Genomic DNA, 18,223 nt, shown 5'->3' on the forward strand with positions numbered 1-18,223 from the left:
ATTTCCACCAGACCGGAGTCGCTTCTTCATCTGACTCATTGTGAGAAAGAGAGTTTTGTGGCGACAGCACTTTATGGAATACCCTCAAAGGCACACTTGAAAGGGAGCGTTCAGAGCAGCGTTACAAACGAGTCAGCACGCCGCTTCACACCAGAAATGTATTTCTGTGCACGTATCAGCATCTCCTTGAGCTCCAATATCTCCCGTCTGGATCACAGATTCCAGGAGTATGTCAGCACAAGCAGTAAACATTAGAGCACACAGACCCAGGTCAGCAGTCCAAGTGATACCAATACAGTCACATACTCAAATGTGACAGATAAACAGTCGTCTGTAAGTGGTTGTTATTTTAAAATGTATCTATATTCAATTATTATTACTTAAATTGCTGGATTAACAGTTATGGTAAATAAACGCACAATGGACATCATTTCATGGTGAAATAAATGAATCCAGTTTCAACAACAACGTAGAAAAACAAGTGTGAGCAATTCTACAAAGTGACAGATCAGTTAATATCCGTTTGTTTGGTCATGGTTATTTAAAGTTTTATGGTGGATTTAAATGACAATATGAAAACTATGTAAAATGAGTAGTGATGAATCAGAGAACAGAGAAATCAGCTTTATGGAGCTTTGCAGTGGCTTTCAGCTCAGTGTCCCTTTTGGTTCACTCACCACTGTCAATGTGTTGCTTCACCTGCTTATTGATGTTTTTCCTCTTTTTCTTCTAACATAGATAAAACAGCTGAATTGGGAAACCAGATGTATTATGGGCATTAAAAATAATTAAATGATTGAAACTCCCATTTAGTCGATGTCTCCTCAGTGTTGAACAAGTGCGAAGAATACTGGTGTAACCAACTTTTGCTCTAGTTATTTTTGGTAACCTGTTTTTTTGGGCCCTCTGCAGTCTGCTCAGTGGTTAGATTGAACGTGATTTGTCAGTCCATAGTATGTTTACCCGATGTTCAATGATCCAGCTCCAATGGTGCTAACCATAGAGCCACAGAATATTAATGAATTCAGAAAGTGCACGCGGCTAGTGTTACTCACCGGGGAAAAAGGCCCAGTCGGTCCTGAGAGTGACTGTTGATCAGCCTGCCAACAGGCCAAAAAAGTCTGTGAGTCATATTTCAGCCATTCTACAGACAGTCACAGAATCACTGCTCTATTTCTTTTCATTGACCAACTGTTGTACTGAGTCCCTGAATGTTTTTGTTTGCTTCCTGGGATCCAGAAGAGGAGTTTTTTTGTTTCGATGGTAGATGAACTGTGGGATTTGCATTGTCTGTTCACACTGATACAGACTTATAAAAATATCATTAAGTTTGCAGGAAACAGTTTTTTTTTATTTGAAAGTCCGGCCCGCACAGTGTGTGCTGAGAAAAATCCTGGCCCTTGGACAGAGGACGCTGCCTTGTGTTCTGAATAGGCTACAATACGTTATGAAGTGGAGTGTTTTTGAAAATAAATTCTCTATTCATCAATAAAGTTAGTGACCTGAAATATACAGCTGGAGATCATTCACAGCGATCCTGTTTCCGGATGAACGCGGCTTTAGTTTATTTCCCTATCACATTGTTGTCATGGTGACGTTATCTGCTGCAGAGAGCATTGTGTGCTGCTGTTGCCGACTTCAAACATTAAAATTACACGGGAAAATTTGGTATCCGCTCCTAAATTGCAGATACTGAGTGCGTCTCCTTTTCTCGAGGACATCATTTCTACAGCTCGTGTAAATGTAGCTGTGAGAATCTGAGTCAGAAATAAATATGGACGGGTGTCTGAGCCTCGTCTGCCTCGGTTTCGTGCTGGCCCAATCACAAGAGACGTGACGTTAATTACTTATTAAATAGTATTTTGTTATCACCAATCGTTCCGGACCTCTGTCCTTGAATAAAAATCCGATGTAGACCTTTGACCATCTGCCACAGAGCAGCCTTCTATTTCTATGTTCAAGCTGAAGGAATATCTTTATTAAAGCAACATGACTGTTCATTCCAGCTTGTGAAAGGCACTGCTGTACACTGCCGCACAGATTTTTGATTCGAAGCGATTTATTATATTTATGTTTGTCTCTTTCTGCCCTTTCAATTGTCAATTGTTGTTGCAGGTTTGAAGGAGGTGATCAGATTTTTTGGAGTCTGTGTGCGGAGATACGAATAGCTGTAATCGTTCCTGCTGTCCATGCTTGCTGTGAAGCTGTGATCTACAGTCTTAGCTCTGTGCAAATGTAACTGGGCAGTAACCTCTTGGTTATTTAATTGCACATAATATTTCAAAATAATTCAAACCTGACTGCGAAGGCCTCCACAGTATTTGTACTGTGTGTTTGTAAGGCTGATGTTCGAAGCCACACCTATGTAATTTATTCTTCTACAACTCATCTACCTGATTTTTCATCGCCATGTATATATTTTGTTTCTGCCAGTGTCACAATGTTTGTCAATGTATCAAACACTGATCTCTATCAATATAGAGATGTAACCATACTTTCTCAGCTAAATGCTCCCACCTTAAAGTTACTTTAAACCAAGTTACTGTCATATTGGCTGTTATTTATTTCATTTGTGTGTATTTATAATGTGGAGGTTCTGCTTTATTATGTGTCCCTGTCAGAATTAATAAAGATCATTTCCAAGGAGACACAGCATCATCCCTACGCAGAGGTGGGAGTAAATCCCACATGTGCAAGTCACAAGCAAGCCTCGAGTCTTAACCTTCAACTTTCAAGCAAGCCCCAAGTTACTGTGGTGAGAATAAATCAAGTCAAACCGAGTCCCTCCTGCAAGTCAAGTAAGTCCCAAGTCAAGTCGTATGAAATTCTGATGATCTCCCACAGTTTCCACATTTAAATCAGTGAAAAGATAGTGGCTTACTGATTATTGACACTTCATGCCAGTCACTAACAAGCCTCCAAACTGAACAATGGAGCAATAAAGCGTGAAAGAGAGAGAGTTGCACACGTCACACAAATCATAGATAGGAATCACCCAAAACCACAGAAACGTTGTCGTCATTCACTCCAACTGGAACTCTGAAACTGTAATATCACTGGCAGCAAAGTGACACTAACAGAGTTCAAGGTTAAATTATCTCTCTCAAGTGTGGAGTCACATGTAAATTAGTTTCCAGGACAAAACACCAACAACAAACCTACAAACAACTGCCAGGATGAAGATCCACACTTGAGTGCTGAACTTTATGATGCGTTTTTCCATCGGCTGTGACCACATCGTTTGCCCCGAATGTGCAACTTGTTCCACCATGTTTTACAAGCATAAGTACAGGTGTTCATTTAACAGATGCTTTTTGACTGTATTAAATACGACAACCTTTTGTTGCTCCTGAGATCACTCATTTTAAATGTCAATTAAGTCGATCTGACAGCACAGCTGCTGTCATTAACCTGTACTTTTGTTTATTTTGTCTGACGATGTCATGATCATTACATAATGACTTAATATGCAGCTCAACAGCTGGGTAATGACTGCTGGTCAACATAGTTTTTATGAGCTGCAATCAAATTTCATAGTTGCACATTAAAAAACAGTACAGGTTATCGTAGAGAGCAGGAGGGGAACGACTGGAGGTTAAACAGACATTCTAGATCCTCGCTTTTCTCCCATCTCTTTCTCACTCACTACTTTTGCTTGATAATGAAATGCTTCATTACAGATCAAGTATATTGCCAACAAATACGCGCATTTGCAGTATATCACACATCAGAGACTCAGGCTGCATAAGCAAAAATAGACTCTGTGCTTAAAGATAGCCAGGATAGGAAGAGCTGTGTGTGAGACACTACTATGCACGCACACACACAGACACACACACACAGACGCACACACGCACCAACTAGAGTGGCAGCAGATTGTCTCCAGCAGAAACCACAGAGCAGGAAAACCGTTGTTCTGACTGCCCGTTATTCCAAAGCCCCAACAGTTTGAAAAAGACCCGCACAATATCCCTCTGACTGGCTAGTGTTCGTTGCTTGGTTATGGTTATGGTTGAATGGTTCGAATTTGATAAAAATATCAGGGTCAGAGCCAATCAGATGCAGAGTAGGAGAATGCAGGTGGGGAAAAAAAATCAGGCAGGGAATTTGAATGAGAGATGGCATGGTAGCATGATGCAGCTGGACGCTGTGCACACTTCCTCTTACTAACTACTTTAATGGCATTGAGGTGTTGTATTGCTGTCAATTTAAGAGAGGCTTGAACAATCTCAGCCTCTTGCTTCGGCCCAGTAGTGTCTGTTGGAGAACAGCCGTGTTTGCAAACCTCTGAAGTAACGTAAATGTCAAAAATTCAACACAATCTGTTGCACCACATTTATTTGGAAGCGAACATGAAGGTGAGAATTGCTGTCAGATGTAAACGTTCATGAAGTTTTGCTGAGCTTCCACCTCGTTCATTTTTCAACTTCCTGCACTCGCCTTGCTCATGTGCCCTCGCATATCGTGACATTTAAACGCCGCTTATTGACAGCCTGTGTGAGCATTCAGCCACTGTCATGTGCGTTGTCACATCCTGACAAACCGATGATTAAAGCATTAACTCATTTGAATGACGGCCCAAACCCAATAACACCCAGGCTGTCGAAAAATAAGGACTCTTCTTTTAAAGTAATCTTGGATTCACTGAATCTCAGGGATGGGGAGGAGAGCTGAGGCCGTGTACAGTGCTATCATATCTTCAAGTTGATGACATGGTGACTGGAAGTGCGCCAGCAAGATCCCTCGTTGTACGCAAGTGTGTGTGTGAGTTAGAGTATCAATCTAAGGAGAGAGTCAGGACCATATGCAGGGCCATATGTGTGCGCGTGGACGCAAGTGCTGCAATGAATGAGCGAGGGAATGTATTCAACAGCGTATGTGTGCGCGTGTTGCATGAGAGGATGAGGTAAGTAAGTTATTTCAAGCACATTAGTCAGTCAGTGATTTGGGCTGATTTCAAGTATGAGCCATTTTGTGCCAATCAATTTGGCTGAGAGCCTTTCACCTCCTTATTCAAGAGTAGTGTGTGTGTGTGTGTGTGACTGAGAGAGAGGGAGGGGGGCGTAGGATTTTTATCTAATGTGATTCTTCGATACCTGTACATACAGTATTTAAATTTGTGCAGCTGACATCATGTGAAAAAAAAACTAGCAGAGGCATCTAGTCCCCCATCTCAATAAAAAATGCTGGAGGCAGCTGACTATAGAACTGACAAAACATAATTTTACTGCCATCACGCAGCTTCCTCCTTCTCCCATCATGACTTCATTTAATGAGCTCTCACTTTGCCACAAGATGCTCAATGGACAAAGAGACCAGGGGCAGGGGGCCAGCATGTGAAATCTGTGGCATTTTCCAGACTACAACAGCTCTGATTAGTGATTGTGGCTGGCTGGAAGGCAGAAAATGAAGAAATAATCTCCAGCAGTTCTAAACGGTTTATTCCACAACCAACCTTAATCATGTACAGTGAATGCACATGTTTCTAATCCATTTTGTGGCATTAAAACCATGTAGTTTGTTCATAAAATGAAGGCATTGAAAAGCTCCACTTCACTCTCAGATGCTCCTCAGCGCACTTACTTAAGGATGTTGTTTTGAAATCGTTACACTCGATCTGTGCGTGAATTTGATTGATTTGATTGATTTGTGCTGCGCGAGCAACAGGACTTGTTGCCAAACAGCATAAAACCCAGGATGCAATGATGCTGGCTATCAGTCAACTGGATCAGGTATCATTGATTATGAAGCCAATCTATTTAATTCAATTCTATATTTATGTCTATGTGCCCATACTACGTCATGCATCAGCAGACTGACAGCAGTACTTTGGTAAAATACAGATGGGGTCAAGAAATGTGACTCGTCCACCTCTCCACCTCTATAAACCAGCAAAAAAATTACGATTACCAACATAAACCACCATGTTCTTTACATACAAACACTAACTAAAAGTAACAACTGCCTTGTGGAACATAAAACAACAACCTTAACAAACTACTTGTTCTAGCACTATGCATCATGGGATATGAGGGAAGTCACTAATCATGCAAAGCAAGGTATTCACAGCTGCCCTGGAGATGCTGACCATGTCTATGTGTCCCCACCATCTCCCCAGGGACATTCCCACCAGAAAGGAAGACATCTTGGTTTTGTGCTTACAATTACCGACCCATTCTGTGCCCATTCATACTCAGCATTCAGATTTTTTAAAAAACTTTATCCTTGGAGGACACTATTACACATCTCCAAGGCTCCCTGGCATGCACGGACATGGACATCTTGAATGGAAACCTGAATAACGAGGCTGCTGTCATTATGACAGACATCACTCTCTACACATTTCTGAGCGAGAAGCAGAAAGCTTTCAGACTCAAACACTGGGCTCACCTCATTACGGCAAATGAGGTCCTTGAATCAAAACTGAACTTTAAAGATCCAGTGTGTTGGTTTTAGGGGGATATATAGGGACAAATGGAATAGAATATTCGTATATATGTTTTATTTAATCACTTAAAAAATGAGCTCTTTACATCTGCAGAGGGAGTGGGATCCTCCTCCACGTTGCACCATCATGTTTCTACAGCAGCCCAGAAAGGACAAACCAAACACTGGCTTGTGAACACAGACGTTTCAGTCTGCAGCCTCACTGCTAGATGCCACTAAATCATCATGTTGTGATGTTTAGCCATGGCAACCTACATGCATTCAGTTGGTGATAGAGAAAATCCTTATTTCATCCATACACTAAGAGAATGATACAGGCACATATAGATATAGGCCACTTTGGATTATGTTTTTATGCTTGGTCCTGATTTTCTGCCAAGCCCCTTTTACACTGCTGACAATGCAGCTAAAACGCAGATAAGAAAACTGAAGATTTTGTCTCTTATCACTTTGATTTGGCCAATAGTTGAAGTAATTTCCATGTATCCATGTGTTTTAATATGCTGTATAAAGTTAAATTAAGAGCTCACGACAATGCATATGCAGTTGTCATGTTAGAAATAACTTACAAATTTATCAGTTTTCTGCCATCGTCCCTGTCTTGCCTTATTATCAGCAACAGTGTTGCTGTATTTTTTTTTTTTATATTCCTCATAGCTCTCCATTTTAACGCCCGGTTCCTTTTCACTGATGTATTCGGCACCAAATGCCCCTTTTTATGGGAAGGTGCACAGAGCCTGACGAGCAAAACAAAACAAAAACAAACAAAACAAAGAAAGTTGGTAACCACTGTTGTGATACCCAGTATCTCTGACTGAAAACATCCCCAAAAACCCAACAGCATCCCATCAGCATCATCTGATACAGAACTATTCATGACTAAACTGAAGTTTAGTTACAGTCTCACCAACCCTGACACATACCACCACCACCAATAATAATCAAGAAGTATTGTATTGGTATCCAAATACAGGTATCAGAACTGGATCAGAACTGCATGCGTCTCTACCAAAACACCACATCCACTTAGTCTTGGTGCCAGACTAATGCACTGCTGCCATTTCTCGTTAAGAGTTTCACTACATAGAGCTATAAAGATCAGAGTAAAGTCACCATGTTTGCATGAGACTTGCTTGAAAACCGTATGTGATGGTCCTTAGAGTGCTCATTTCACTCCCCCTCTGCAATTATGTACTGTAGAAACAATTAAAACCTGACCAGGAAAGGAAGAGATCCAGAAATAAACTTAATTGACTGAAATGCGTGACTTCATATCATTATAGTTGAATAATTGAAGTGCATTTAAAAAATCTCTTAATTGCCTCACTCAGAAACAGAAAGTACCACAGCAAAGTCTAGACACTCGCACTCACTTTCCCACTTCTTGGTGAAGGAGGATAGTGGCAGAAGCACTGAGCACAGGTGATCGATACCACAACATCTGCTTTTGATGCAATTTATTCTCTGTTAATCACTTCATCACATGCATGTTAAGATACAGAACAGTGTTTATGGTAAATGTTAGTGGTCAAGCTCCTGGGGCATTTTGCCCCTCATCCTCCTCTTTTTCTGTTGCCTCCCCATGTTTGTGTTTCATGTTGCTGTCCTGAAGGTCTTGAACGACATCCCATCGTTCCCATATCAAAAAGGCAACATACTTCCTTGCTAGTTCAGATGAGCAGCTTTCGATTTTGCTCATCCGCATCCCAGCATGCAAAGCTCACCTGGCTACAGGAGCCGTTTAGCTCAGACTTGCAGAGCACACCTTGTAGTTGGATCAGATCCAGGTCAGATCAGCTTTCCGCCACAAATGGACTGCTCCTGAATTTGTTTGTGACTGGACTGAGGCCACTTAGGGCTCTGATCCAAGTGAACTAAACAATGCAGGTTTGAAGTCGCCCCAAAACATCCCTGTAATGAGACTTCCGTGGACACTTTAAGTCTTCCATGTTGCCTTTAAAGTTGAGACTGATGATCATTCTTACATGGCGCATATATTTCACACGCATGCCTTCAGTGCATTTGACCACCACTGCAATCGGCAGTAAATCCTGTACATCCTGCTTTGCCAGGGATCTTCTCTGGCTCTCTTGCGCTCGTCTTTACTGCAGAATTATTTACCTTTGATTGACATGCGCTGTTTCTCGTCATCTCTCCCGGGCTTGTGGGGCTGTGTTGAGTAACAGCTCAGAAATCAATACTCTCAGAACACCAACATCATTTACTTCTCATGAGATAAAGAAGCGTTTCTTTAGCTGCTAGCATCAGGTTTTTCCTCTGGGCGCCTCTGTTGTAAATAAACAGTGTCTGCACGAAGGTAGCGCTGGTTCACTTAACAGTGATTTCATTTCAGCTCGGTTTCATGAACACAGATGTCTGCAAACCCAAACCACCACTGGCTGGACATCGATTTTGAAGGAATTATTGCAGCTATGTTTGAAAGAATAAGGCAACAATGTGGGAACACACGCTTTCATTGCTCATAAATGAACAACTGAAATGAGCTTTATTAACTGTTTAGATCAATTGAGAGGTTTTCCACAGATGTTTCCACACAGTCAGAGAAGCACTTCAGCATTCAGCCAGGGTGGCTGGCTGCAAATGATGGCTGATAGCTGAAGACAGGGTGACTAATTAGTAGGAAGCTGAAAAATTCAGTGCAAACTGCGTGTAAAGGGGCTATTATGGAAGGCTAAGGGGGAGGATTTAAGCTTTTTAGACAGTCTCAACTCCCTGACCTCCCTTTACCTGAGTTAATGATTTTCTACATTCCTCTCAGTAGTAGAAGAGTAAACTCAGAAGTTGAACCATCTTTCAGGCAGTCCTGATGCTACAGTTCAGCAAAAGGTTGTCTGTGTCCACTTCTTGTCACTCTAAACTGCATTACTGAGCAACTGCAAAAGAGTTCATTTCAATGACATTAAAACAGACTGAAACTTCAAATAAAACATTGTAAGCCACCACTCCATTTGTTACCATCTAATTTGAGCTTTCCCCAACTTATGGCGTGCATACATGACTTGATTCTAATAATGGGATGACACACTCGCTGAAGTGTGTCATCCCATGAGTAAATGAGAAATGAGTATTGCTCATTTTCCAGCATCACAACTGGATCCGTGGAGGAGAGGTGGAAAGAACACAACAGTGAGTGTTCAAGAGTGCGATGATGAAATAACTTGAATAAAAGCAAATATCTTCATTTTGAAAAATGGAAAAATATGAGCAAACGCTGCGTGCCATTGTAGTGTCTATGTCTTTACACAAAAAGCAAGCAAGTTTGATTTGAAGGCACAAAAATTCAGAAAATGAGGCTGCTGCATGAACAGAATGCACTAAAATCCACTGGCATGAAGACCTGTACATCAAACCTACTGTTAACCCGTCCTCTTATCAGCACACCAGAGGACTTCTGTGAGATCTCCTCTGTTAGCTCGGTCCTGTCTAATTAATCTTTATAAGCTATGAACTCATGTTTTAAATGCGCCTCAGGTGATGTTAGACAAGGAGGGCGTCAATCACTACATTCCAATAGAGCAAAGTTCAGGATGCGGTCACTGCATCGAGGGCAGGGAGATCCTTAGCTGTTTGTCCCTCTGTGTGTGTGTGTGTGTATGTGTGTGTGGTAAATGCATTCGTGTTTACGGGTGTCTCCAACTGTACTTCTGTGTGACTGTGTGCCTGGCTGGTAAGAAGAACTAATTTTCCGGTCCACTTGCTCACCGGCTTCCTTCAATTAAGGCAGGGGTCGGTGAGAGGGCTCCACTCTGACATCCATTCTGACCGAGTGGGCAGGAGGCCACAGCCACACCAGGAGGGAACTTATCTTGTCTGTGTGCACCTGTGTGTGTGTGTGACAGTGGTGTCTACGTGTGTGTGTTTGAAGAAAACGTTGCTGATGATGATTTATGGAGTACGGCTTATAAATAACTCTTGCCTTGCGATACAAGGTTGAGATGTGGCTTTGCAATCATCATTGCCCTGGTCATTCTGAATACTGGGCGAAGAGAAACCGCTGTGTGTCATGTGTCAGGATGCACAAACTTTTCTTTTGACAAAGACCACACATATGCTAAAGCAGCTGTAAACTTCTTTAGCTGAGCTAAAATCACCCTTGCGGCCGGGGCTGTTGGATATATTTATGCCTCACTGATCTAGATGCAGTGTAAATGTAGAAATATTTTCTAAATGTAGCAACCTGTAACAGCTTTATAAATAAGCCACACAAAGGTCAGTTCAAACTGCAGTTAAAGTGGAAAAAAAGAGCTGTTTGCTGCATGTGGCCGAGCAGTAGATATGGTACCAGGCTTTGAGTTTGCACAGTGGTGGAAGAAGTCTTTCGAGCCGCTACTTAAAAATGCCAGTATTTCCTGTGTGGCCACATGCTTCTTCATTGCCATGAACGAGGCCACTGTAGTTTTAGTTGATCCCACAGACCTGCTGCCATAAAGGCAAATTTGCAGTTGATGATCGTCCCTAACAAATATATTATTTAGTCATCACGGTGCTATGAACTCTCACCGTGTCTCGGTCGAGTCACAGCACGTCTTACTTCACGATCACGGATGTGGTCAGAGGTCACCGGGGAGGCGGCGAAGCAGCTGTCCGTCATGCCCACAGAAGCGTTGTGTGTGACGTTGGTACATACACTTTCTCGCTCTTTATACTATGTTGGTCCTTTGCACTTGTCCTCATTCCCCCCCGATTAGCACATTGTTTAGATTTCCTGGCCAAACAAACTCTGCTCTTATCATTGTGATTGTTTTCACCAAGAAAAGCAGTTGAACCGACTTGCCCGACAGCGGCTAGCAGAGAAAGACAGCAAGTCGCTGGCACAGAAAACCAGGGGCGGATTTAACAAATTTGGGGCCCAAGGCAAAGGCAGGCATGGGGCCCTCTGAAATGAGAAGACAACACACAAAACAACAGGTCAATTAAAATAAACATTTTAACAGAATACGCACGCACTTTTTCTACCAGCAGGTTCTCTGATAGTGGTGAAATGTATTAATAATAACTGTAATAATATTAATAATAATAGTAATATTTACTCAATTGCTAACATAGAAATTTGAGGATTTCAAGCAACTTCAATTTTGTCTGTATCTCAGAAGCAAATACTGCACTTTCTACTCCACTAGTGAACATTATTTACATTGCTGGTTATATATTTCAAACCCTTCTTGCTCATTGGAAACCAACCATTTGTGATAAACTTAAAGTCTTCCTTTGAGGGTTGACTTCTTAAGCCAAAACTCATCTTGGGCCAGCTGGAAAATGCATCATGACAAGGCTTAAAACAGGCTGCATGTCACAGGAAAGACTAGTGAATATATGACAATTGCTTAAACTGTCTAACAGTAAATTAATTCATTTAAAATGAGCTCAACCTTAAACATCTACAGCAGTAAATGATAACACATTAAAGCAATATTAATGAATATAAAGCTATAACACTGACAGGGATTATTTTAATGCAGTGAGTAGTTGTTAATAACTTCCTTAAGTTACATAGTTTCTATCATTTTGAATGCATAACTTAGCACATTAAGGACTAAAAACAACTGCCAAAATTACCTGTAAAACCTCTGGGTGATTTTGAAGTTTTCCTTGAAATTCAACACGAAAAAAAAAGCCTACTAAATAATTGATTTCTCATCCTCTGTAGTAAATAGAAACGAAATTCAAAGCTGACTACAAAATGACACAAGCTTTCCCGTCTTCAATGGGATAAAGAAATACTTATTAATATAGCGGGGGTGGGGGGCATCACTCCTTCAACAGTTTTGATACTCACTAGTTGTTCATCTCCACACGTCGACAACGGACCCTCCCCAACAGGTGTCGACGTCACCGTTTCACTTGCCGGTTGTGGGTTCCTGCTGTTAGCCGCTGCCGCAGTGAAGAATGCACTCACTTTGGGGGATTTTGAGAGCAGCTTTCTGCTTTCCTCCTTTTTTCTCCTATTTTCAGCACCGCTGGGGTAACTTCTTTTCATCTTCTCTTCTCTTCACGCCGTTTGTTTTCATACGTTTTGCCGCTGTCTTACCAGATCCTTTCTGCACATGCACAATAAGATGGACTGATCCAATGTAGTGGAGACTGAAGGGGGGCCCCGAGACACACATAATACAATAAGCATTCTGCTGGCATTTTAGCGAAAGGATTTTAATCAAAAACATAATTAATGTGTGCAAATAAGTAATAACTATATTAACCATAAGTGTATGAGGAGTTTTATGGGGCCCTCAGGAACTTGGGGCCCTAGGCAACTGCCTAGTTTTGCCTAATGGTAAGTCCGCCCCTGCAGAAAACTGAACATCTACCACCTGAAAAGCTACATATTTTTCTCAGGAGTTCATGCTGAAAAAGACTTATATTCATCAGGTGCACAGACACACAAATCCAAATGAATGCTAATGTTGCTCCTTGACTGCTGGGTAAATAGAGAGATGTTTGCTATCATAAGCCATTACAATTTTTCTAAGGTAATATGTTAGTGGTGTGTTTACAGATTGTTCTGCTATATTTAAATACTGTGTATTGAACACTGTAGCAATAAAATTGTTGGCAGCAGAATGTACTGAGATGTGGGAAGTAAAAGCACTATTATGTCCTAGGTAATATAATGCTGGTCCTTTTCAGGGTGTTCTTTCATATTTATTATATTACTGGGTTACTGGAATATGAGCACAATAAGCATTGTTTTAATGCTGAAGCTGGTTTAAGTACTTTATAATATACAGTAGTTGGGATTAGAAATGTTTGATGTATGTTTTATTATGCTGCTTTTATTTCTGTTTATAGTCTTTACTTCCTCTGCCTCTGCCTGTCTTTATCTGCTTTTATGTTTTTTTTTTCTTTTGTAATGCACTTTGTAACATTATTAAGAAAGGTGCTAAGTGATGAAGTAAATTTGCACATATCTGAGTGTGTGTGTGCTTAGTTTTTTCCACCACTGGGTTTGCGTGTATGCCTCACACAAGTTGAGAAAAAACAAATCAGACCCAAACCGCCTTATAACTACATGTTACTGTATAAATGTCTCATCAGTATAAATAAACAAGCCCACACATAACCAGCGAAAGTCCTTACATATTAGGTTTTTGACTTTCTGACAATGTGCAATGTCACAGTGTGCAATGCCAACAACAGATGAAACCCTTAAGCCAGCACAGCCCACACTGTGCTGGCTAAAACACAACTGTTGAAAATAAATACAGTATTTGAAGTCACCCTCGCAGTCAAATTGAACAGTGAGCCTGTGGTAGCTGAAATTACCACCCCAGTTTCCCTCTTCTGCCATGGCCGATGGCTGTGGCTTCAGATATCTAAAAATAGCATGTTTTAATCCTGTCACTCAACATATCAGTGTGCCCCATAAACCTCAATAATGTTATTGTCAGAAGAGCTGCTTTTGGCAACGCCTTTTTTAAAAATATCTGTGGTGAATGAATTTTTAGACCGATAAAAACTGCATTTCTGTATGATGATAAGAGCCTTCAGTCAGGGAGATGCAGAAGTGCAATGTCTCTAATGACAGTGACCCACAAATGGTTCTACAGTAATACATTTAATGTTTAAAAACAGTCAAAAGCATTAACTCTTTTTTATCTGGAATATCTTTATTAACAAAGACAAAGCCAACTCCCTCTGTGATGACTAGCCTGTCAGGCATCCTGTTTTCCCACCCAGGCCTTATTAAAATGTTATTCACCATCATTTCCAATCACGGATAGCACAAGCCCACTGATAGCTTTATTAGAGAGAAACTCGCCACTCTGCTGCAGCTTCTCACTGGGATTAAACACAGTCCAGTGGGACAATAATTCTGTTACAATCACATGAAATCTAATTTTCAGAAGCAGAAAGCTCACATGATAGTCGGACATGCCTGCGTGTGCTCTACTGATAAAAAGAGAGCAACAAACCATGCTTTCATGCAGCTTTCATTAATAGCTGTAGCTATTAAAGCTGCTGATTGAAGTAATCAGATCATTTATTGGTCGAGCAGATAGGCCTGAGTGATTACATCGCAGGCTTCCCAGTTCTGGAAAAGAGATTTACATCTTAGAAGAATGATATGCTGTTTCTTCAGTGATGTGCTGCAGGATGGGTTCAGTTTTTCAGGTCCATCTTAAAACAATCACCAGTTGTCTGTGTGTACATTGAAGCAGTATTCGCTTGCTGCCCCCCCCCCCCCCCCCCCGTCCATACTGGCTTCCTACACTGATTCTAATGCAACTGATGGGCAACAAAATCCACAGCCCTCGCTCTGTGTGGAAAAAAATAAAAAAAAAAGAAAATCCAAAGGTTATCTGAACCTAATGTGAGGCGTTAGCAGTTTACACACAAACCAGTGGATAGCTTCCAAGGCTACAGCCTTTTTCTTCCCTGGACAGTGTTGTTGCTGAGCATGCGGTGGAGGGAGATTAACACGAAGCGAGAACTTTGGAGGAAAAAGACGGCAACTTTGGAACACTTGATTTGTTTAAGTCAGGCTGCTGGAGCCTCATATTAACTCTTAGATGAACTTTGCGATGTATTTTTTCAGAGGAACAGGACTGCCGAGCTTATCCCATGCAGTGGAAGCGCAGCAGGAAGGGATCTCTGAATGAAGATTAAAAATTACATGCAACCAAAACCTGTTTTAATGTTCCCAGAGGCATGTCAGCATTATTGAAAGACAGACTTCATCGACTCTGAACCCATTATTACGGTGAGAGAGAACAAATATTATTTGCTAATAGTAAACAGGTAATTTGATCATTTCGATTATTAATAAAAATACTTTTCAAGTGTTTAAATTATTAGTTTTTTATCTTTTTTAAAAAAAAAATGCACATCAGTGTGGTTACCATGTGAACTAGATGTTTATTTTAATCAAATACACCTTAATATTGCTTCTATTTTTGATAGAGTAGCATTAGATTTGATATAGTCTTTGATAGATAGATAGATAGATAGACAGATAGATAGATAGATAGATAGATCTGGAGTCCTTACTTCTACCTATTTTTCTAAAGTGCTCCTAATTTTCTACTGTGTGTAAAAAAATAAATTAAACATAAAATGACATTTAGATTGTAATCATCATGATTAAGACATGCAGCCGAGTGTATTTATAACTGCCATTGAATATTCAGCACTGATATTAAACAGATATCAGTCTGAGATCACGTATGCATGAGAGGCTGAAAAACAAGCATGTCGTAAATCCAGATTTGCATGTGCAACAGGACCAAAAGGTCTAAAGCCCCACTAGCAGCCCCTAGAGGCTCTAATGTTCTTTACACCCCAACATGAAGAGTTCAATCAACAGTCAGGCTCTTTGGATTCACAACACATTCACAGAGGAGACCGTAAACCAAGATTACACTTTAACAACCCTTTTACAAACATCTGCAGCTATTAGTGTGTATCTTGTGTTTCTTCCCTGTTTTTTTTTATGTGAACTTTTATTTTTCAGGTACGTACTGAAAGTGAAACAAAGGCTTCACAAAAGATGTCCTCTTGCTTCATTAATATTCCTGCACAGCATGGCCCTTATTGATTGAATGTCCACACCCCTTCTGGGGGTACGCAGGTTCATCACAATGTTAGTTAAAGCACTGGGACAAAACTGCTTCTGGAGTACACTATATGCTGCAAAGAATCCAAGGATGGAATTTATCCAGCGCACATACCAGTGGAGGCCTTTCATACACTGACAACAATCGCAGCACAATGCGCAACAGAAACAGAATTTCTCTCCCTAAACATGTTTTCTACAACAGCAATGTGTTGAATGCAAAGGGCCTCTGGGGACCATTAAGGACAAACTACGCTGTTTGATAATAGAACCGGGCATAAAAGACACCTAAATGTGTCAGCATCTCGGCTACTTATCATCACATGCATAATGAGCACTGTAGCTCATAATACGACCACATCGATAACATTTTTACAACATCATTGCTCCAGCCTCTGGGACAGACGCTGGCCCATTTAATAAGGTTTATAATGATATATGCCTTCCTACGCCCTTTCATCAGTCTCTAAATTGGCACTAAAGGGTTTCTAGTTGACCTATTTACTCATTGTGCTTCTGATCTGGTTAATACGGTGACATTGTGGTGGCACACAACCATACACCCACAAATGTGCACCCACATGTCAGGATTTGATGGCGTCTATTATCCGCGTGGTATGGAGAATGAGGTGGTTAGAGATAGAGGAAGACGCTTGTGTTTTCTTCAAAGCGCTGATATTCAAATCAGCACATTCAGAACACATGAGGCACCGCATGGCTTTGGATATGAGGTGAAAGGATCAAGATCAGCATGTGAGTGTGTGTACGTTGCGTGTGGGTGGGAGTGCTTCTGTAGCCCAGGGTCATGTGGTCAGATGTATGGTCACGGTCTCCAGGTCCGGGTCTCCAGGTCTCGGTGTCAGACTGATGAGGAGGATATTTCATCTCTACCCTCCAGGTTTCTGCGTGTTTGTGTACATCCGTGTGCGGCCGTGTGTGTGGGTGGACGTGTGCGTGTGGATGTGCGTGTGCGATTCGAACTCGACCAAGCAGGTGGCGAGAGACCATCCTAATACGGTGGCATGGCAGATGGCGGACTGTGCCACCTGCATCCCCTTTAGACCTCCAGGACAGACCCCTGCGTCACCTCACTGACCAACCAGCATGCACACACACACACACAGTGATGCACATGCACAAACACATGCACATTTAGATGTGCTGAGAGCCAGCACATATGGGACATTAAATATTCTTCCCATGGTGTGGAAAGACAAGGAAGAAGCAGATCAGGGTCAAAGGGAAATTCCAGTATTTTTCAACATGGGTCTCAGTAACTTTGCACTCACCACTTCTACTGAGATTTAAAAATGCGACGTCTTTATAATGTTTATTCAGTTACAGCTGGTATGTGGATTAGGGCCTGGAACAGTTGTTCCCTTGTTCCTTTCAAAAGGTTAAAGGAAATTTATTGCCTATTCGGATAGTTTCCTCCCCACTTTGACTGGAATTTGGTTGTGATTGTTTAATCAGGTTAGAAGAGACAAAGGCAGTACACAGTTTGCGGTGCACAGAATCTGCTCTGTCGCTGTAGTTCACCTCATTTTCTTTCTTATTAATTCAGGAACACGCAGCGACATCCACAGTCTTCATTGTCGGTTCCCACTTGTACTGTATGAGGCTATTGTTTAATGCAGGATATTTGTTTTTTAACTAGCTAAAGCCCTCATTTTTCAATTTCCACACATTCTGAGTCCCCTCAGTGCATTGTCGTGCCCGTAATATTAATCAGATGCACCAAATGAACGGCCAGCACACTGTTTGTTTACATCTGGTATCATGCAGTTCGAAGCCTCCCCTCAGATCAGTCTGACCTTTGAAAGCACATGGCATAGCTGTGAGCGAGAGGACGAGTTCTTTGGATTCAATACGGTCTATAATTATGCTCATATGACTCTGTTAATTTACTAGCTTCTGTGATAAATTTTCTTCTTCAATTTCCATGTGTGTTCGTGAAAGAATAAAACCTTTGTGCCTCTGAGGAAGTGGCTGATGAAATAGATATTTTTAGCCAGCAGCATGGCTACAGGGATGGCAACGCCGGCCTGTCAGTCTACCTTTTTGGTCCGGACTGAAATATCTCAACAACCGTTTGATGGATTTTGAAGAAATTCTGCACAGACATTCACGTTACAGAGGGGATGAATACTAATGACTTTTCTGATCTCTTAACTTTTCATCAAGCACCAGAATCAGGACAAAAAT

This window comes from Chelmon rostratus, chromosome 3 (assembly GCF_017976325.1).
Source record: "Chelmon rostratus isolate fCheRos1 chromosome 3, fCheRos1.pri, whole genome shotgun sequence".
Lineage (NCBI taxonomy): Eukaryota > Metazoa > Chordata > Actinopteri > Chaetodontiformes > Chaetodontidae > Chelmon > Chelmon rostratus.